This window comes from Hypanus sabinus, chromosome 10 (assembly GCF_030144855.1).
Source record: "Hypanus sabinus isolate sHypSab1 chromosome 10, sHypSab1.hap1, whole genome shotgun sequence".
In the NCBI taxonomy this organism is placed as follows: Eukaryota; Metazoa; Chordata; class Chondrichthyes; order Myliobatiformes; family Dasyatidae; genus Hypanus; species Hypanus sabinus.
This window is the reverse complement of record NC_082715.1, coordinates 13,059,757-13,081,514: the sequence shown is the minus strand read 5'-3', so window position 1 is coordinate 13,081,514 and position 21,758 is coordinate 13,059,757. Positions and strand designations below refer to the sequence as shown.

The 21,758-nt window shown below is 41.8% G+C and overlaps 1 protein-coding gene and 1 long non-coding RNA gene across 2 annotated transcripts in view; one reads left to right on the top strand and one right to left on the bottom strand.

Annotated features, from left to right (window-relative positions):
* frk (fyn-related Src family tyrosine kinase) overlaps positions 1–21,758 on the bottom strand; it is a 129,663-nt gene that overhangs the window by 95,220 nt on the left and 12,685 nt on the right. The gene's annotated exons all lie outside the window — the stretch shown is intronic.
* LOC132400462 (uncharacterized) lies at positions 3,696–20,908 on the top strand. The gene is made up of 3 exons (XR_009514253.1): positions 3,696–4,657; positions 14,798–14,891; positions 17,526–20,908. It is a non-coding gene; the product is annotated as an uncharacterized LOC132400462 (long non-coding RNA).

The following is a 21,758-nucleotide window of genomic DNA, read 5'->3' as shown; positions in this document are numbered from 1 at the left end:
ATGCAACTGATAACACAAATATTATCTACAAACTCCAGTGTAGTGACTGCAACAAGTACTACATTGGCCAAACAGGAAGAAAACTGTCAACCAGGCTGCACAAGCATCAGCTAGTGTGCAGAAGGCACCATCCACTCTTGCTAGTCTCAGCTCATGAAGATGAACAAGGACACCATTTCAACTAGAGGGAAGGTTCTTGGGAAACTGAAAGGTCTGAAGGTAGATAAGTCACCTGGTGTGCACCCGAGAGTTTGGAAAGAGGTGGCTGAAGAGATCATGGAGGCTTTAGTAATGATCTTTCAAAAATCACTAGATTCTGGAATGGTTCTAGAAGACTGGAAACTTGCAAATGTCACTCCACTCTTCAAGAAGGGAGAGAGGCACAAGAAAGGAAACACTCCGCCAGTTGGTCTGACCTCAGAGGTTGGGAAGACAGTGGAGTCAATTATTAAGGATGAGGTCCAGGGTACTTGGAGATACATGATAAAATAAGCCATAGTTAACATGGTTTCCTTAAGGAAAATCTTGCCTGACATACACGTTGGAATTCTTTGAAGGAATAACAAGCAGGATAAACAAAGGAGAACCAGTTGATATTTTGTACTTGGATTTTCAGAAGGCCCTTGACAAGGTGCCACACATGAGGCTGCTTAACAAGTTACAAGCCTATGGTGAATTTCTAGCATGGATAAAGCAATGGCTAATTGGCAGGAGGTAAAGAGTGGGAATAAAGGGGGCCTTTTCTGGTTGTCTGCCAGTGACTAGTGGTGTTCCACAGTGGTATGTGCTGGGACCGATTCTTTTCATGTTATATGTCAATGATTTGGATGATGGAATTGATGGCTTTGTTGCAAAGTCTTCAGATGATATGAAGATAGATGGAGGGGCAAATAGTTTTGAGGAAGTAGTGAGGCTACATAAGCACTGAAGACAGATTCAGAGAATGGACAAAGAAATAGCAGATGGAATACAGTGGTACGAAGTGTATGGTTGTGCACTTCGATAAAAGAAATGAAAGGACTGACTATGTTCTAAATGGAGAGAAAATACAAAAGACTGAGGTGCAAAGGAACTTGGGAGTCCTTGCGCAAGATTCCCAAAAGGTTAATTTGCAGGTTGAGTCTCCGGTGAGGAAGACAAATGTGATGTTAACATTCATTTCAAGAGGACTAGAATATAAAAGCAAGGATGTACTGGTGAGGCCTTACTTGGAGTATTGTGCGCAGTTTTTGGCCCCTTGTCTTAGAAAGGATGTGATGAAACTGGAAAGGATTCAAAGGAAATTCATGAAAATTATTCCAGGAATGAATGGCTTGTCATATGAAAAGCATTTGATGACTCTAGGCCTGTATTCACTAGAATTCAAGAGAATGAGGGGTGGCCTCATTGAAACCTATCAAATGGTGAATGGCTTTGATAGAGTCAATATGGAGAGGAAGTTTCCTAAGATGAAAGATTCTAAGGCCAGAGGACACAGCCTCAGAATAGAGGGGTGTCTTTTTAGAATGGAGGTGAGAAGGAATTTTTTTAGCCAGAGAATGGTGAATCTGTGGAATTCTTTGCCACAGGCAGCTGTGGAGACCAAGTCTTTATGTATATTTAAGGAAGAGGTTGATAGATTCTTGATTGGTCAAGACATGAAGGAATAAGGGGAGATTGAAGCTGAGAGGAAAATTGGATCAGCTATGATTAAATGCCAGAGCAGACCTGATAGGGCTAATGGCCTAATTCTGTTCCTATATCTTATGGTCTTACAAGATATGCTCTCCAATTCAGACAACATCACAATAAATCTCATCTGCTTAAGTTTCCACATCCTTCTGATAATGAGGTAACCAGAACTAAACACAATATTCCAAGTGTGGTCTGATCAGGGTTTTATAGAAGTGCATAAAACACCGTTAAAATATTCTTGAACCAATGCAACAGTGCAGCATAGACAGAGAACATTGAGCCCCACTCATCCATCCTGACCACAGTTAATCCCGATTTGTTGTGTTCAGCCCATGTCCCTCTAAGCCCTGCCCTCTGTGTACTGATCCAAGTGCTCCTTCAATGATGCCACTGTACCTGCCTCAACTGTTTCCTCTGGCAGCTCACTCCGTATACTCACCACCCCCTCCGTGAAAAAGTTTCCCTTCAAGCTCCTTTTAAATCTTTCCCCTCTTATAGGACCATAGGACATAGGAGCAGAAGTAGGCCATTCGGCCCATCAAGTTTGTTCTGTCATTCAACCATGGGCTGATCCAATTCTTCCAGTCATCCCCACTCCCCTGCCTTCACCCCATACCCTTTGACTCCCTGGCTAATCAAGAACCTATCTATCTCTGCCTTAAATACACCCAATGACTTGGCCTCTATAGTCATGAGATTTGTTGCTTGTGGCAACAAATTCCACAGATTTACCACCATCTGACTAAAGTAATTTCTCCGCATATCTGTTCTAAATGGATGTCCTTCAATCCTGAAGTCATGCCTTCTTGTCCTAGAATCCCCTGCCATGAGAAGTAACTTTGCCATATCTAATCTGTTCAGGCCTTATAACATTCAGAATGTTTCTATGAGATCCCCCCTCATTCTCCTGAACTCCAGGGAATACAGCCCAAGAGCTGCCAGATGTTCCTCATACAGTAACCCTTTCATTCCTGGAATCATTCTTGTTAATCTTCTCTGAACCCTCTCCAATGTCAGTATATCCTTTCTAAAATAAGGAGCCCAAAACTGCACACAATACTCCCAAATGTGGTCTCACAAGTGCCTTACAGAGCCTGAACATCACATCCCTGCTTTTATATTCTGTATCTCTAGAAGTGAATACCAACATTGCATTGGCCTTCTTCACAACTGACTCAACCTGGAGGTTAACCTTTTGGGCATCGTGCACAAGGACTCCCAAGTGCCTTTGCATCTCTGCATTTTGAATTCTCTCCCCATCTAAGTAATAGTCTGCCCATTTATTTCTTCCACCAAAGTGCATGACCATACTCTTTCCAACATTGTATTTCATTTGCCACTTCTTTGTCCATTCCCCTAAACTATTTAAGTCTCTCTGCAGGCTCTCTGTTTCCTCAACACTACCCGCTCCTCCACCTATCTTTGTATTGTCCATAAATTTAGCCACAAATCCTAAACCTCTGCCCCTTTGGACTCCTTATTTGGGAAAAAGACTATTACCACCTACCTTATCTATGCCTTTCGTAACTTAGTTTCTGTACGGTCACCTCTCATTCTCCTGCATATAAGAAAGAAGCTTGGCCAATCTCTCCCTGTGACTCAGGCCCTCTAGTCATGATAACATCCTCGTAAATCTCATGAATATTTCAGCTGGCAAAGAATTACTACCACAGTGAAGCTACAGGTTATGAGCAGAGATCTGCAGAGACAAAATCAAAACATTCTTGCAACATCAGTAGATTGGCTGTTAATATACAACCCAGAGCAATATCCCTTACGCAGCACGGCACAGACAGATTAAGGGGCAAAGTGACAAAAGGACACAGACAGATCAGCCAGCCGGACTTTCTCCGAAACCAAAGTGTCAGTGATTTTCCATAATCTTCGGACATAAACACTCAGTGGCCACTGAATCCACCTGCTCATTAATGCAAATATATAATCAGCCAATCATGTGGCAGCAACTCAATACATAAAAGCATGCAGGCATGGTCAAAAGGTTCAGTTGTTTTTCACACCAAATATCAGAACAGAGAAGAAATGTGGTCAAAGTGGCTTTGACCATGGAATGATTGCTGGTGCCAGAAGGGGTGGTCTGAGTATCTCAGAGAATGCTGGTCTCCTGGTGTCTACAGGCCTGTTGTTTAATGGTATTGGTGCATGGCATGAAAATGGTTGGGAACCCCTGCTCTAGAGTTTACAGAGAACAGCATGACAAACAAAATTAATCCAGTGAGCGGCAGCTGTGTGGGCAAAAATGCCCCGTTAATGACAGAGGTCCGAGGAGAATGGACCGTAACTCAAATAACTACCTGTTATAACAGTGTGCAGAAGAGCATACCTGAACGCATGACTCATCGAACCTTAGAGTGGATGGCCTACAGTGAACACTCAACAGCCACTTCATTAGGTATGGGAGGCAGCACATCAAATTTCTCCACGTTTGCCAGTGATTTTAAAACTTATTCTGATTCTGATTGAACATGTTCATAATGTTTTCAGAATAGATTCAATATTTAAAATAATCAGAATCATAAAGTATATTTTTTCAACTTAACTTGATTTGAATAGACTTTCTCCTGCTGCCTGATTGTCGTGCAGTGGTGGTTGTCCATCGTGTCTGACGATGACAGGAAACCTGTGCGGGAGAGTTTTTAAAGTGGAAAAGCCATTGCACTGGGGCAGTTCCACTCTCTTAGCCTCAGAAATTCGGATCCAGTGGTACAAATAAGCATCACGAACTGGGGTCTTCCTTGGTTGCTGTGGATGGCCATGACATGCTCTGCGCTCTCCACGGAGTGTTACAGAACCACCTTCCTAGCTGTTGGATCTCACTGTAAATTTCATCCACCAAGTCTTCCGGAGCTGACTTTGCATGCTATGACAGGCATGTCCTTATCTGGCCAGAGTGTGAGGCTGCTGCCTACCCTCGCCCGTCGGGGTGGAGCCGCTGTCACACTCAATCAGCTACTTGGAGCCACAGGTGAGAGCTGAGTGTCCAATAGGGACCAAAGGAGAGTGAATGGACAAGACAAGTTCCTTCACCAGAGGAAATCACCCCACCCTGGACATCCCATACACCACGGTGCAGTGATGCCGTACAATATCCCTCAAAGCGAGAGGACCTGGCTTTAAGGTGAAAGGGGAAAGGTTTAGGGGGAACTTCTTCACTCAGAGAGTGGTGGGAGTGTGAAACAAGCTGCCATCTGATGTAAATGCGGGCTCACTTAAGTTTTAAGAATAAATTGGATAGATACATGGATGGGAGAGGTCTGGAGGGTTATGGACTGGGTGCAGGTCAATGGGACTAGTGGAATAAAGTTTCGGCACAGACTAGAAGAGCTGAATGGCCTGTTTTCTGTGCTGTACTGTTCTATGGTTCAAAGCATATGCCAGTTGTACAGAAGAGACTCGTTAATGGGAACACCCAGTGTTAGGCAACATGTTCTCTTCACGTGAAACATTCCTTTCAGCAAACAGTGCCTGAGCCATTGTTTGCTTTAATAGGATATTAATCAAATGGTATGTTCTCTGTTCGCTCTGAGAGTCCATGGCATTCGAATAATTAGTCATTTTAACACATAGGCTGATAACTCAGAATGAGAAATAGAGCTAAGTGGCTATTTTATATTCTTTTAGAAAAATATTACTAAGTACAGAAAGAACGCAAGAGTCCTGCTGAAGGGTTTCGGCCTGAAATGTTGACTGAACTCTTTTACTAGGTGATGCCTGATCTGCTGAGTTCCTTCAGCATTTTGTGTTGTGTTGCTCGGATTTCCAGCATGTGCAAATTTTCTTGTTTGCAAGTTAAATAGCCTCCCTTTGATCTGTCAGCATCACTGGTCATAGAGGCACAGCATTAAATTATATGACGACAGACAGAGTCATAGAAAAGTACAGCTGCAGAAGTTGGCCCTTTGGCCTGTCTAGTCCATGCCGAACCATTTAAACTACCTACTCCCATAGACAGGGACTGGGACCATAACCTTCCATACCCCTACCATCTACTGTATGTACCTATCCAAACTTCTCTTAAACGTTGAAATCGAGCTCGCATGATCTCTCTCAGGATGGGAAAGATTAAAATGAAAAGATATTTCATATCGCAGTTGTTCCTCAATAATTGTAACTTGGTGAAGCAAAATGAAGGAGAGTTAAGAAGACTTCATATGGGCCAGCGGTGGGTTTCTCCGTAGTCACCCAGCTGCAGGATAGGTTTGCATAGACTTAGCAGACGCAAGGGCCTCTTTCTGTTTTGCATGACTCTATGATGAAGGGTTCTTGACTTTGTTCTATAAGATTTAACCTCAGGCCTGCGTATGTGTTACATCAACTTGACTGTATCTCCCGGTGAGTATGAAGAAGGCAAATACTAATATTTGACCAGTGACCATCGTTGCAGCAAGAAAAGAATCCCATGTTTAAAACTTTTTATCTAGAGACACAATAACAGGCCCTTCCAGCCCAACCCATGTGACCAGTTACCCAAATAACCCGTGCATCTTTAGAATGTGAGAAAAAACCAGAAAACCCAGGGGAAACCTACGCAGTCACAGAGAGGATGTACAAGCTCCCTGGGTACCTGGGTCTCTGGTACTCTCACAGTGTTGGGGTAAACCACCATGCTACTGTGCAGCCTGAAAGCTCACAGGCCTGATTTTACTCACAGGAAATTCTGAAATAAAACAGAAAATGCTGACAATACTGAGGAAAGAGTTGAGGAGAGTTAACATAATCTTCCTGAAAGGTCCTTGTTTGGGTGTCACTGACAGTAATCTGGAAACACGGTGTGAACCGTCCACAGCTCACTACTATCTTTGCTGGGAATTGTTTGTTGAGGAGAGAGAGAATGCATTCAATTCAAAGGAGAGGAACATATTCAGTTACACAATAAATCAAGTTTTTTAAAATTATTTTTGTACACTTAAACATTTCAAGTGTTTAGGTAATACTTTAATAACTTGACAATTGCTGCAATCAGGGATGTAGAGCAAGCCTGAAGACACACACTCAACAGCTTCTACCCCTCCACCATCAGGCTCCTGAACAAAAGGGGATAACTACACATTCTATTTCTGGTGTTCCCACAACTAACAGTCTCACTTTAAGGACTTTTTATCTTATTATTTCATGTTATTAATTGCTATTTATTTATATTTGCATTTGCAAAGTTTGTTGTACATTGCTCTCTTTTACAGTAACTTTCGATTGATTTGCTAAGTCTGCTTGCAGAAAAGGAATCTCAGGTGTGTATGTGGTGACATGTACGTACTCTGATAATAATTTTATTTTGAACTTTGAACCATCAGCTTTCTGATTGGTCCATAAACCCATGAACAATACCTCACACCTTGCTCTCTTTTTGTACTAATTATTTATTTTACACATGTTTTATAGTAATTTATTGTAATTTTTAAGTACAGCACAGAAACAGGCTCTTTGGCCCATCAAACCATTTAAATGGCCTACTCCCATCAACCTGCCCCGGGACAATTGCCCTCCATACCCCTCCCTGCCTGTCCACTTAATCTCACTTGGTTAATAAATCATGTTCTTCTTTCCTCCTTTAACTATGATCTGCCATTCTCTTAACTGGCTCTCTACCTGCTGCTGTTGCTGCTCCAGCAATCCAATATCTATCTTCCTCACGCTGCACAGAACAGCCGCGGGTCTAACCATTGACACAAGAAACTGAGCAGACGCTGGAAGTCTCGAGTAAAACACACACACACACAAATTTCATGACATATGTGAGTGATGATTAAATCTGATTCTGATTTGGGTCTCTACTGCAGACCAAGAGTGCAAAAGGGACAGGGAGAAGGGTCTCATGTTTGGGAAAAGGGGAAGTGAAAGGGAGGGAGTGGGAAGCACCAGAAGGACATTCTGTAATGATCAATAAGCTAATAGCTTCCAATCAAATGACCTTGCCTGGTGTCTCAGGGCTGATTCTGTCTGCACCTGCACCACCACCACCCACAATCCTTGACACTCCTTTTCAACCACCTGTGTCCTACACCCCTCCCACAGTGCTCCACCCTCACCATTCCCTATATCCTTTGCTCCTGCCAGACTTACAAACTCATACTCTGCTCCACATTGATAAATACAGTACTGTGCAAATGTCTAGCTATGTGTGCCTAAGCCTTTTGCACAGTACTGTACCTCATTTTACACACACACACACACACACACCATTATCTATAGACCAAAAGGAGAAATTGATATTCAGGTTGGAATATCAGAAGCATGGGCTTGTTTTGTATAGGCATTCCCATTCCGATGTGTCAATCCATGGCCTCATCTTGTACCCTCATGGTGGAGGAGCAAAATCTTATATTCCCACTGGGTACCCTCCAACCTGATTCTCCTTTTGGTTTACAATCCCCCTCCCCCATTCGCTACCCTGACCTTTCACTTCTCACCTGTCTATTACTTTCCCATGTGTTGGCGCGTGGCCTAGTGGGCAAGGCATCAGACTAGTAACCTGAAGGTCACTGGTTCGAGCCTCAGCTGAGGCAGCGTGTTTGTGTCCTTGAGCAAGGCACTTAACAACACATTGCTCTGCGACGTCACCGACAGCCAAGCTGCATGGGTCCTAGTGCCCTTCCCTTGGACAACATCGGTGGCGTGGAGAGGGGAAGGCCTGCAGCTTGTGCAACTGCCGGTCTCCCATACAACCCTGCCCAGGCCTGGAAACTCCAGGTGCAGATCCATGGTCTCTCCAAACCAACGGGTGCCACCACTATTACTTTCCCTGTCACCTCCTTCTTCCCTTTCTTCTCTCCTATTAGTTTCTTTCTTCTCTAGCCCTTCCCCATCCACCTGGTTTCACCCATCACCTTCCAGCTAGCCTCTTTCCCCTCCCCCACCATTTATTGTGGCACCTTCCCCTTTTCTGCTCAGCTCAAAAGAAGGGTCTTGGCCCAAAACATTGCATGTTTATTCATCTCCATAGACACCGCCTGACCTGTTGAGTTCCTCCAAACTCAAATCAAATCAAGTTTAATTAGCATTCAAACCATGCACAGATACAGCTGAACAAGACAGCATTCCTCTGGGGCCAAGGTACAAAACATTCAAAATAGCAAGCAAACATTCAAAAATAGCAAGTAACGTAATTCAAGATATCGAGCCAAGAAACATATACTTTTGATTTTAATCATTAATTGAAGGGTATAATGAAATACAATACAACAGAGAAAATCTTTCACGTTTCATAAACTTTTTCTAGCTGCGTCCAATTTCAGCAGTGTGGCATCAAGGTTTATGTGCGCGGGAGCATACACCCGCGTAGCTCAGAGGGAACAGCACTGAGGACCCACCAATAGACAAGCCCTAGGAGAACATCATACTCAACTCAAGTGATCACACTATTGCTGTTTTTAAAGTAGATTACTGCTGCCTCAGTAATTTTGTATAATTAAACTGCAAAAGCACCAATAAATGACCGGCAATTTTCCAAATAGAGTGATCTGCTTTGAGGTAAAATTATTTGTTTATTTTGGGAAATATACCCAACATTTTCCATACAAGTGATCTTCTAGTAGCAGGATTATTATCACCAACCTACATTTTGAATTTTCTTGCAGCAGCAGCTGTGCAGTACAAATTAGAATAACCTAATCAGTCAGTTCATAGTTCAGAGTTTGTTATTCAACCATACAATAAAACAGTGTTACTCTGGGGCCAAGGTGCAAAACAAAACACCAAAAATCAAACACAGCACATAGCAGACAGCAAGCACATATAACAGTAAAATACAGTCACTCAAAAATATACATTTACACGAATATGGCAGAAAATGCAGTCGTCCACAATTCAGCTCGTCTTCTGCCGATTTATCTGTTATAACAATATTACTTGGTTTGTGTAACAGAACGCTGTTTCATCAGAGCTTTCATTAAAAGCCTTTGCCTAATCTTTCACCTGAAGGAGAGCAAAATTTTTGTCAGGATAGTGGCAATTCCTTCATTTGAATTCCAACCGTGTAATGGGATATCTCTTACATCCACCTGACTCAACAGATTTTACACATAAGCTTTTGAAATGCATTGTTCACGTTCCAACAGTTCAAGAGTGAACTTTACCTGAATGCCCAGCTCAAGAGATCAAAACACCATCATCAGACCATGGTAATATCATCTTACTTTTTCTTCGCAGTTATTTTGTAAATACCACCATTCTTTGCATTTCTGGTTAGATGCTAACTGCATTTCATTTGGCTTTGTATCTGTACTCGGCACAATGACAATAAAGTTGAATCTAATCTAATCTAATCAGGGAAAATGATGTAAAAGTGAAGCATTGTGATATATTACCATGAACTGTCTCATTTGACCCTCTGGTAAAAAATGTAAAATTCCTGAAATCTGAGTAAATACCTCAGCTGATCGATCCTAGGCCCACCATTTAACGTAGTCGTGACGAAGGCACACCAGTGGCCATACTTCTTTGGAAGTTTGAGGAGATTTGTAATGTCACCGAGGAGTCCAACGTATTTCTACAGATGCACTGTGGACAGCATTCTGATGGGTGGCACCAATACACAGGGTCATCCATGGGCTCAGAGTCATAGACCCAGCCAGCTCCATGATGGGCATAATCCTCCCCATTGTTGAGGGTATCTACTGAAGGCGGTGCCTCAAGAGGTGGCACCCACCAGTAAAGACCTTCACCATCCAGGACATGCCCTCTTCTCATTACTACTATCAGGGATAAAGTACAGGGGCCTGAAAAACCATACTCAGCATTTTGAGAACATCTTCCATCCCTTTGTCATCAGATTTCTGAACACACAATGAATCCATGAACACCACCTTGCTACTTCTCTTTTTCACTACATCTATCTCTTTTTATTGTAACCTACAGTTGCTTATTATGCCTACACCATGCTGCTGCCACTAAACAAAAATTCACAACTTTGATTTGAAAAAGTTCATGCTTGTTTAGTCTGATCGAATTCTTTGAAAAGGTAACAGAAAGATGGGAAAAGATTACTAAAGTGGGTGTGATATTGACCGTGCCAAATGATGTAAGCGACTGTGGTCTTTCCACGACTGTGATTGTTCTTGGCAAATTTTTTCTACAGAAGTGGTTTGCCATTACCCTCTTCTGGGCAGTGTCTTTACAAGACGGATGACCCCAGTCATTATCAATACTCTTCAGAAATTATCTGGCTGGCGTCTGTGGCCACATAACCAGGGCTTGTGATGTGCATCAGCTGCTCATACAACCATCCACCACCTGCTCCCATGGCTTCACACATCCCTTTCCGGGGACTAAGCAAGTGCGACACCTTGCCCTACGTGTTTCATAATTTCCATAAAGTAGCTTAGACTCAGGAATTAGAAGTGACTCAATAATATGGATGCTGCCATTTTTGCAGTACAGGTAATCCTGAAGGAAAATGAAATAAAATTAATGACTTTAAATGAGACACAGGCACAAAGTGATCTAGGGATACAGACAGACCAATGAAGGTACAGACATAAATTAATGAATGAAAGAATATGCTAAGAAGATTAGAGGCTATTGAATTTTCTAATACTGTATATTAAAGATTAAACATCAGCTTTATTTATGATATGTACACTGAAACATAGAGTGAAATGCATCATTTGTGTCAAATCAATTCAGTGAGGATTGTGCTGAGCAGCTACCCTTCCAGCACCAACATAGCCTACTCACAATGCACGAATCCTAACCGTGGGATTAGCCTGGCGCCTGGATCGATTGAAGCTTGCTCCTAGTTTAGGTGGACAGGCTCTGAAACTCCTCTGCATGGGGGAAAGGTCACAAAAGTGCAATAGCAAGGTGGGAGGAGAAAAGAAGATCTCAATCGATTCAATGAACCAAATGAGGGCTCCTGTTCTGTAGCGTAACGCTCTAGAGTGCTACTGACCCAGGTTCAACACTGCAGCAGTCTGGAAGGAGTTTGTACATTCTCCCCATGACCGTTTAGGTTTCCTCCAAGTGCTCTGGTTCTCTCAAATCAAGGGTGTACGAGTTAGTAAGCTGTGGGTATGCGGTGTTGGCAATTGAAACATAATGACACTTGAGGGCTGCCCCAGAACAACCTTTGGACTTTGTTGGCCATTGACACAAACAGTGCATTTCCCTGTATTCTTCAATGTACATGTGACAAATAAAGCTAATCCTTAGGCTTCACAACTCTGCCATCACAGTCACTTATCAGTCCACACTAGGGCTGAAGCAGGCTCATTGATTTCTGAAACATGCCGTCTTATACTGGCTGCTTTTAATCCCAGATTCCAGTCTCCCCTCCATGGGCTCTGTCTATACTTCCTGCCTCAGTAAGGCAGCCAGCTTCACCCAATCCAAACATTTCCCCTTCTCCCCTCTCCCATTTGGCAGAGGAAACAAAGGTCAACACTACTCCTCACAGACTACCTCGTTCTGAGTCTGCCCTTATCCTCCACCTACACGGCACCTTCTCCGTAAATGTTTCATTTATTCTGCACTCTGATATTGTGTTACACTGCACTATCTCAGATGGGTGGTGGGGTGGAGATGCGTCTCTACTAAAGGAGGTGTAAGGCACTCCTTCCCTCCACTAGCCTGCAGGTCTCCCCTGGACAAGGTGTAGCACCTGCTTAACCCCCTGATCGTATGAGCAGCTGGTACATATCACAAGTCCTGGTTATGTGATCACTGATGCCAGGCAGACAATCTCTGAAAAGTATTAATAATGGCTGAGGTCACCCATCTTATAAAGACACTGCCCAGAAGAAGGCAGTGACAAACCACTTCAGTAGAAAAATTTGACAAGAACAATCATGGTCACGACCATGATCGACCAGGCACTTAATGAATGAATGAACCTCAATCACTTGTGTAATGATTTGATCTAGAACATAAAATATACTTTAGCGCATTACAGCACAGTACAGGCTCGTCACCTGTGATATTGTGCTGACTATGATTGATCCGAGCCTTCCCTCCTCTGTATTTCTACCATCTATGTGCCTATCTATGAGTTTCTTACATGAACCTTGACAGTGTGGAGGATCAGAGGGATCTTGGGGTCCAAGTCCATAGGATGCTCAAATCTGCTGCGCAGGTTGGCTCTGTGGTTAAGAAAGCATACAGTACATCAGTCTTCATCAATCGTGGGATCGAGTTTAGGAGCTGAGAGGTAATATTGCAGCTATATAGGACCCTGGTCAGACCCCACGTGGAGAACTGTGCTCAGTTCTGGTCACCTCACTACAGGAAGGATGTGGAAACCATAGAAAGGGTGCAGAGGAGATTTGCAAGGATGTTGCCTGGATTGGGGAACATGCCTTATGAGAATAGGTTGAGTGAACTCAGCCTTTTCTCCTTGGAGCGACGGAGAATGAGAGATGACCTGATAGAGGTATATTAGATGATGAGAGGCATGGATCAAGATCACAAGACAAAGGAGCAGAAGTAGGCCATTCAGCCCATCGAGTCTGCTCCGCCACTCCACCATGAGCTAAATTATTCTCCCGTCTAGTTCCAATTTCCGGCTTTTTTCCCATATCCCTTGATACCCTGACTAATTAGATACCTGTCAATCTCCTCCTTAAAAACCCTCAATGACTGGGCCTCCACAGCTGTATGTGGCAACGAATTTCATAAATCCATGACCCTCTGGCTGAAAAAATTTCTCTTCATCGGTGTTTTAAATGGGTACCCTCTAATTCTAAGACTGTGACCTCTTGTCTTGGACTCACCTACCAAGGGGAACAGCCTTTCCACATCTACTCTGTCCAACCCTTTCAACATTCGAAATGTTTCTATGAGATCCCCTCTCATTCTTCTATACTCTAATGAATACAATCCAAGAGCTGATTATGTGGATAGTCAGAAGCTTTTTCCCAGGGCTGAAATGGCTAGCACAAGAGGGCACAGTTTTACGGTGCTTGGAAATAGGTACAGAGGAGATGTCGGGGTAAGTTTTTTATGCAGAGAGTGGTGAGTGTGTGGAATGTGCTGCCAGCGATGGTGATGGAGGCGGATACCATAGGGTCTTTTAAGAGACTCCTGGACAGGTACATGGAGCTCAGAAAAATAGAGGGCTATGGGTAACCATAGGTAATTTCTAAAGTAAGGACATGTTCGGCACAGCTGTGTGGGCTGAAGGGCCTGTATTGAGCTGTAGGTTTTCTGTATTCTATGTTCTATGAACCTGCTGTATCTACATGAACAGTGGCAGTACAAAGTTTCCACTGTACCTCGGTACATATGACATTAATAAAATAATTTCAATTTCAGTTCAAATATCTGCATTTTTAAATCAGGTTTGGAAATAGATTCTACATGGACAATTTCTATTTCATAAAACCTGTTTCAATTTTGGCTCATTTTGAAGTTTAACTTTGGCATTGAATTTGTATGTCCAAGTGTTGATCCCCGGAATCATTTGGGCTTTGAGAAAACAAGGACCTACTCAATGTATAGCTACACACACAAAATACTGAAGGAACTCAGCAGGTCAGGCAGCATCTCTGAGAATGAAAGAATAGTCGATGTTTCGGGCTGAGACCCTTCATCAGGATTGGAAAGGAAGGGGGGAAGAAGCCAGAAACTCAGTGGATGGCTCCCCCATGTCACCAACATGGAATTTGAACCTTCCTTTTGCAAATCAATATTATCCATCAACAAGAGTATATTTTGCCTCTTTCCGTGTTACCATTATCATATAGTCATAGAGAAAAAAAAACAGAAGCAAGCACTTCAGCCCACTGAGTGTGTGCCGACCATCAACACCCATTTGCACTAACCTTCCACTCACTTTTATCCCTTTTCTTTATCCTTTGCACATTCCCATCAACTAACAGCTTACACACAGTGGGCAATTTACCCAACTACCTGCAGGATGCGGAGAGAAATGGGAGCACCCAGAGGAAATCCACACAGCATCGAACAGGGGTTCCTAACCCTCATGAGTCCATGGACTTGGATGGGAAAAAAATTTACATCTTCATTTTCAGTAACTTCTAACATTCTTTAGCATTCTTTCAATTATGAATGCATTACTATATTACAAATGTGTTTTTAACATTTTGTTAACTGTATTTCAATATAATTGGTTTATTTTGTAATCCTATGTATTTTATTTTATATATTTCAATAGATTATTCTGAGAACAGTTCCATAGTACTGCCAAAGAGGTCCATGGCATAAAAAAGTTGAGAAGCCCTGGTATAGAGCATGCAAACTCCAAACAGGTAACATGCAGTATTGAACTAAAGCAGATCAGCAAATGGTCCATGGCGTGTATTTAATATTTCAGTAATATTTGAGTAATATTGTAAATGTATTGTTTGATTAAGCATTCCTGTTTATTGAAATAATTAGTTATGGGTTATATATAAAAGTATGTGAATGGCATACGTCATCACGACACCATGTCATACATGCGAACCTCGCTTAAAGTAAAATCAAAAACAAGGTGTGCATCTCTCGGGCTCCCTTGTTTTTATGTCGATTAATTTACGTTTTGGAGTTTAAAAACATAACAGTTCTTAATCCCCCATTCTCTTTAAGCAACACAGAGTCATAGCAAAGTACAACACCGAAACAGGTCCTTTGGCCCATCTAGTCCACGGCGAACCACTTAAACTGCCTACTCCCATCGACCTGCACCGGGAACATAGTTCTCCATGCCCTTACTATCCATGTACCTATCCAAACCTCTCTTAAATGTTGTCATGCTCGCATGCACTTCTTGCGCTGGCAGCTCATTCCATACTGTCACCACCCTCTGAATGAAGAAGCTTCCCCTCGTGGTCCCCTTAAAGTTTTCAGCTTTCACCCTTAACCCATAACCTCTAGTTGTAGTCCCACCCTACCTCACTAGAAAAAGCCTGCTTGCATTTTCCCTTTTTATACTCCTCATAATTTTGTATACCTCTATCAAATCTCCTCTCAATCCTCTACTTTCCAAGGAATAAAATCCTAACCTACTCAGTCTTTCCTTAAAGCTCAGTTCCTCCAGTCCAGCAACGTCCTTGTTAATTTTCTCTTGCTCTTTCAACCTTGATAACATTTTTCCTTATCAAATTAAATCTGTTGATCAATGCAATAATTTCAATGACCTTTCAACAACAGCTTCTCTGAAAATGAGTTCCAGATTTTCTGCTACGGTTCCTGATACAAGCTGCTCCCTGGTTTCATTGCCATGGGCTTACTCTAATTTTGAAAATTTTGCCCACATCTTCCACATCCCCAAATTAAAGGGAACAGTTTCTCATATTTATTCTATCAAATACCTTCAATATTTAAAGACGTTAATCCTGATAACTTTCTCAAACAAGGAAGAAATACAAGCTGAATTTTTGCAACACAACCTCATTGCACCTTTTAAAACCCATAACAATACGATGAATTTCTACAGTGTTCCTTAGAAACCTGTTTTCCTTGCCTAAATTAACACTCAAAACAGGTGTTGACCAAATTCTGGTCAGCAGATGCATTTTAATTCCAGCAAGTTTCTTACTTCCTTATTTCCATGCTTCAACCACATAGCGTTGAGAGCAAATGTTCTAAATACTCGTTCACTTGGTATGTTGAATTACTGGGTGAACAAATAGTCTTTGGGGCAATGCAAGTCTGTGTCTTTATTGATGCTTTGCTGCACGATTGAGTGCTCGGTGGGGGGCGCTTTTTTTGCCAGTGGGGGAGGGAGGATCGTCGCTTTGCTGCTGCTTACACGTGGGATGGGGAGCTGGAGGGGCTTTGGGGTTCTAACATTTAACTGTCATTCATTCTTTAGGGCACTCCTCTGTTTTCGTGGATAGTTACAAAGAAAAAGAATTTCAGGATGTATATTGTATACCTTTCTCTAACATTAAATGTACCTTTGAAACCTTTGAATTAATCCATTAGATGGCTTTTCCTTCCTTTGTCTTATGCGTACAGCTGCAGAAAACTCTTTTGCTCCTCCACTTTCACCATTTAATTTCACTTTCACCACAGTTTAAAAATAAAGGCTAGGCCATTCCACAGTTTAAGAATAAGGAGTAGGCCATTTAGAATGGAGTTGAGGAAAAACTTCTTCACCCAGAGAGTTGTGGATCTATGGAATGCGCTGCCTCAGAAGGCAGTGGAGGCCAATTCTCTGGATGCTTGGCTTGCTGACGGAATCAGGCCTGCAGTCCTGGGAGTCGCCTGCTGCCAGTGGCTGGAGGTGGAGGCAGTGTAAGCAGTGTGCGAGGAAGCAGAAGCGAGGTGAGTGGGCAGGAGTCTGTGCCAGGAAAAAGTAAGCCCTAGCCAGCCGGCCCTCCCGACCATTCTGCTCTCGAATGGACATTAAATTGGACTACATCTGTGGCAACGAAATACTCAGCGTGAGTACAGAAACGGACGGAGTCCTAGGTGCCGCCATTCAGCTGATTATTTATGTAACATTGGACTACCAACCTACTGACTTCTACTGTACCTATTGTCTTGTTTATTATTTATTGTAATGCCTGCACTGTTCTGTGTACTTTATGCAGTCCTGGGTAGGTCTGTAGTCTAGAGTAGTTTTTGTATTATTCATGTAGCACCATGGTCCTGAAAAACGTTGTCTCGTTTTTACTATGTACTGTACCAGCAGTTATGGCCAAAATGACAATAAAAAGTGATTTGACTTAACTTGACTTGACTTGAAAAAGTTAAATAGAGCTCTTAAAGATAGTGGAGTCAAGGGATATGGGGAGAAGGCAGGAACGGGGTACTGATTGTGGATGATCAGCCATGTTCACATTGAATGGCGGTACTGGCTCGAAGGGCTGAATGGCCTACCCCTGCACCTATTGTCTATTATCTATTCTATTGTCATTCTTTTTGTCATTAAGAATCTTATTCACTTTTGCTAGATCGAATATGGATCGCTCGAAGACACACTCTCAATGTTTCAGGAACAGCTTCTTCCCCTCTGCCATCAGATTTCTGAATGAACAATGGACTCATGAACATTACCTCAGTATTCCGATATTTTGCAGTACTTATTTAATTATATTTATATATACTTCCTATTGTTATTTATAGTGTTTATTATATGTATTCAATGTCTGTGAGCTCTCCGGTGGTTGGGTTCAACCGTGGATATTACGAACCAGCTGTCTGCATGATACACAAGCCTGGGCAGTACAATATGGAGAGCAAGCTGTTGCCCATGTAGTAAGCTCCCCCTGTCCATGCATCTGATGAACCCAAAGGAATGGCAAAGTCTGATACAGTTTGACACTCGCGGTGTTGCAGAAGTTGCCAGTCAGTGTTGAACTCAACCTAGGACTGCCTTAGGGACTCCAGCTCCAGATTTTTCCTCGGAGTTTACTCCCAAGTTCTTCCCATCACAGGCATACTGCGTGCCGGTGATATGAAACCTGATTCTGAATCCTGCTCACAATGAATTTCATCTGTCACAGATTTATCTATTCGTTGACACATTGTCCATTCGCATCACTACTACAAAGAATCAAGTCTGAGGATTGGGAAGATTTCAAACAGTGACCCAAAAAATGAATGTTTTCTTCATCATTTGATACAGATAATTATCATGCAAGTGTACTCCACCAAAATAAAATCAATTGGGTTGGACAGGTATTAGGTACTTTTCACAAATCCTGGAAAGGGTGCCACAGTAGCGTAGCAGTTAGTGTAACACTATTACAGCACAGGGTCCGATTCAGACCTTATCTGAGGGAGTCTGTCTGTCCTCCCATGAATGTGTGGGTTTACTCCAGGTGCCCTGGTTTCCTCCCACACTCCAAAGATGTACTGGTTAGTAGGTGAATTGGTCATTGTAAATTGTCCTGTGATTAGGCTGGGATTAAATAGACAAGTTACTTGACAGCTTGGCTTGTTGGGCCAAAAAGACTCGTTCCATGCCGTTTCTTAGGTCAGGGTTAAATCAGGGTTGTCAGAGATTGCGCTTTAGGGTCCAACTTGAAGGGCTGGAAGGACTGTATCTCGAAACAAAATAAAATTTTAAGAAATTGAATCTGTCTGTCTAGAAGCTGAGCGGAGGTTATAAAATATATAACGTAGAAGAGTACAGCACAGGAACAGGCCAGTCAGCCCACATTGTTGTGCTGAAACATCTAAAATTAAAATCAAAAACATCCAAACACTAATCCCTCCTACCTACACAATGTCCATATCCCTCCATCTTCCTTATATCCAAGTGCCTGTCTATACATCACTTAAAAGCTTCTAATGTCTTTGTCTCCACCACCATACCAAGGAGTGCATTCCAGGTCTCCTCTACTCACATCTGGTTTGAACCTACCCCTTCTCACTTTCAATGCATGCCCTCTTGTATTAGAGATTTCTACCCTTGGAGAAAGATACTCCCGATCTACTCTATCTATTCATCTCATGATCATATAAACTACATCAGATCCACCCTCAGCCTCCAACACTCCAGAGAAAACAACCCAAGTTTGTCCAACCTCTTGTTGTAACTCACGTCCACTAAACCAGAGAGCATCCTGCTAAACATCTTCTGCATGCTCTCCAAAAGCTTCAACATCCTTCCTATTGTGGGTGACTAGAACTGTATGCAATGGTCCAGATGTGGTCCAACCAGAGTTCTATAATAAATTTGCAACATAACCACTTGACTTTTGAACTCACATAACCTCTTGAGTTTTGAACTAATGTCAAAAACACTGAAGTTTAATTTTAGAACTGCTTGTTAATCCTCTTGTTAGACACACTTTGCGTATATGGGCTCAGTTTAGGCAACTTTATGGTTTCCATGGTTTTTCTTTTTTCTAGCCCTATCTTACATAATCACCTTTTTTTACCTACTACATATGATTCAGCATTCCATGATTGGTATAGGAAGGGCATTAGACATTTTGAAGATCTTTTTATTGATAATCACATCGCATCTTTTCAACAGCTCTCTGCTAAGTTCAATCTGCCCAATGCTCATTTTTTTAGATATCTCCAAATTAGACACTTTATTAATCCTTTAATTCCTAACTTCCCTGAAATGCCTGAGAAAAATGTTATGGATTTATTTCTTTCTATTAATCCACTAGGTAAAGGTTTAATATCATTTATTCGTGATAAATTAGCATCCTTACGGCGTGCCCCTGTGGATAAAATTAGAATGGCTTAGGAGCATGATTTAAATATCTCCTTAACTGATGAGACTTGGGACTCGATTGTCAAATCGGTTAATTCAATCTCTCTTTGTGCTCACCATTGCCTTTTACAGTTTAAGATTGTTCATAGAGCCCATATGTCTAAATCTAAGCTATCTTGATTTTACCCTAACATTAGTCCTCTCTGTGATAAATGCAAAAGGGGCGAGGCCTCTCTTATTCATAAGTACTGGTTTTGTCCTAGCTTGGGGAAATTTTGGAACGATCTCATCATAACGTTATCTTATATTCTGAATCACCACCTAGAACCTAACCCTTTAATTGCATTGTTTGGTTTTTTGGGTGAGACAGATTTACGTCTGAGTTTGACTAAGTGTCGAATATTATCTTTTGCTTCTCTCCTAGCTAGACATTTAATCCTCCTTAGATGGAGAGATGTTGCCCCGCCCACGAATGCTCAATGGCTTAATGATATTATGTCCTGCTTAGACCTTGAAAAAATTCATTACTCAGTTCTTAATTCGGATACGAAGTTCCATAAGGTCTGGGGACCTTTTATTGAGTACTTTCATAACCTTCCTCTTAACTAAGGTTTTTTTTTTCGGTCCCTTGCTTTCAGCTCCTTTTTTTTTGGTAGTAGGCATTAATATCTTCTGTTGCTAAGTGTATTTACAGTTTTGGGGGGTTGAATGTCCTGACGTATACTCTCTATATTGTGTTGTGGTTGGTCTGGAGTTCTTTTTTGTTGCGGGGCTTGGGGAGGATACCAATTTTACATATCTTCAATTTGGGTGCTTTCTCAATTATCTTCTTTTGTATTATATTATTATTGTATGTTTATTTTTGCACTGTATTAATGTTCTTCATTTCGATCTGGGGGTTTTTTATCTGTAGCAATGTAGAAAATGTATAAAAAAAAATAATTAAAAAAAAATTTTAGAACTGCTGTTGCTAGGTGATTTTACTTTGGGTCATGACTGGCAGAAACTTTCAGAAAGTAAACTGCTTTTTTATTCAAAGTCAAAGGAATTTGGAAATCTTTTATAAATCAGAAATACTCTGCAAGCTTTAAATGTGTGTTAAGAACTATTTGTCTAAATTTAAACATGTATCATTAAAAATAAAATAAACTGCCCTTCATTAACTAGTTATCTCCACCTTGGTAGGGAGGGGGAGCCTTAGCATTCTAGTGGTGAATATTGGCATCTAGACCTCGCCGCAGGCACTGGGCATGGCAGTAAATTGGTTTGAAAAGAGTAAGTGGATTCAGTACCACCTCTCTATAGTGAGAGTGCACGTAGATACCTATATTGGATAGGGATTAAAATCTTCTTTTGAGTTTTGCAGACAGTGAACCCAATACCATCACAGGCACCATGATAGTATATCGGTTAGCATGACACTATTACAGCTCGGGACATCGGAGATTGGAGCTGTAAGGAGTTCCATTGTCATCTGTAAGGAGGCTGTACATCCTCCCATGAACCTGTGGGTTTCCTCCAGGTGCTCCTCTTTCATCCTACAGTCCAAAGAGGTACCGGTTGCCAGGTTAACTACTCATTGTAAACTGTCCCGTGATTAGGCTAGGATTGAATCAGTGGGTTGCTCTTGGCTTGGCTCAAAGGGCCTAATCAATGCTGTATCTCTAATTAAATAAACACCCGATTCACCAAATGATTTCTATATTATAGCTATAATATCTTTAATGTAAATTAATGTTCAATCTCATATTCTTCCCAATGTTTCCCTCGTTAATTTCCCCAAGGGCTGTTGCTACTGTATCTTTGATATATTACTTTATAGAATGCACCTTATTGCTAGTAATACACCACAATCAAAGTCTGAATCCTCGCCCGTGATTACTCAAATGACAAAGTTGTGTAGTTCATCTTGTGACATAGTGTTTCACTGATTAGGAACAATATTCCCTCCTTTTTTTTTTACGGCTGCGTATTTTTCCTTGGCCTGAAAAGAGCACGGCACTTTAATAAA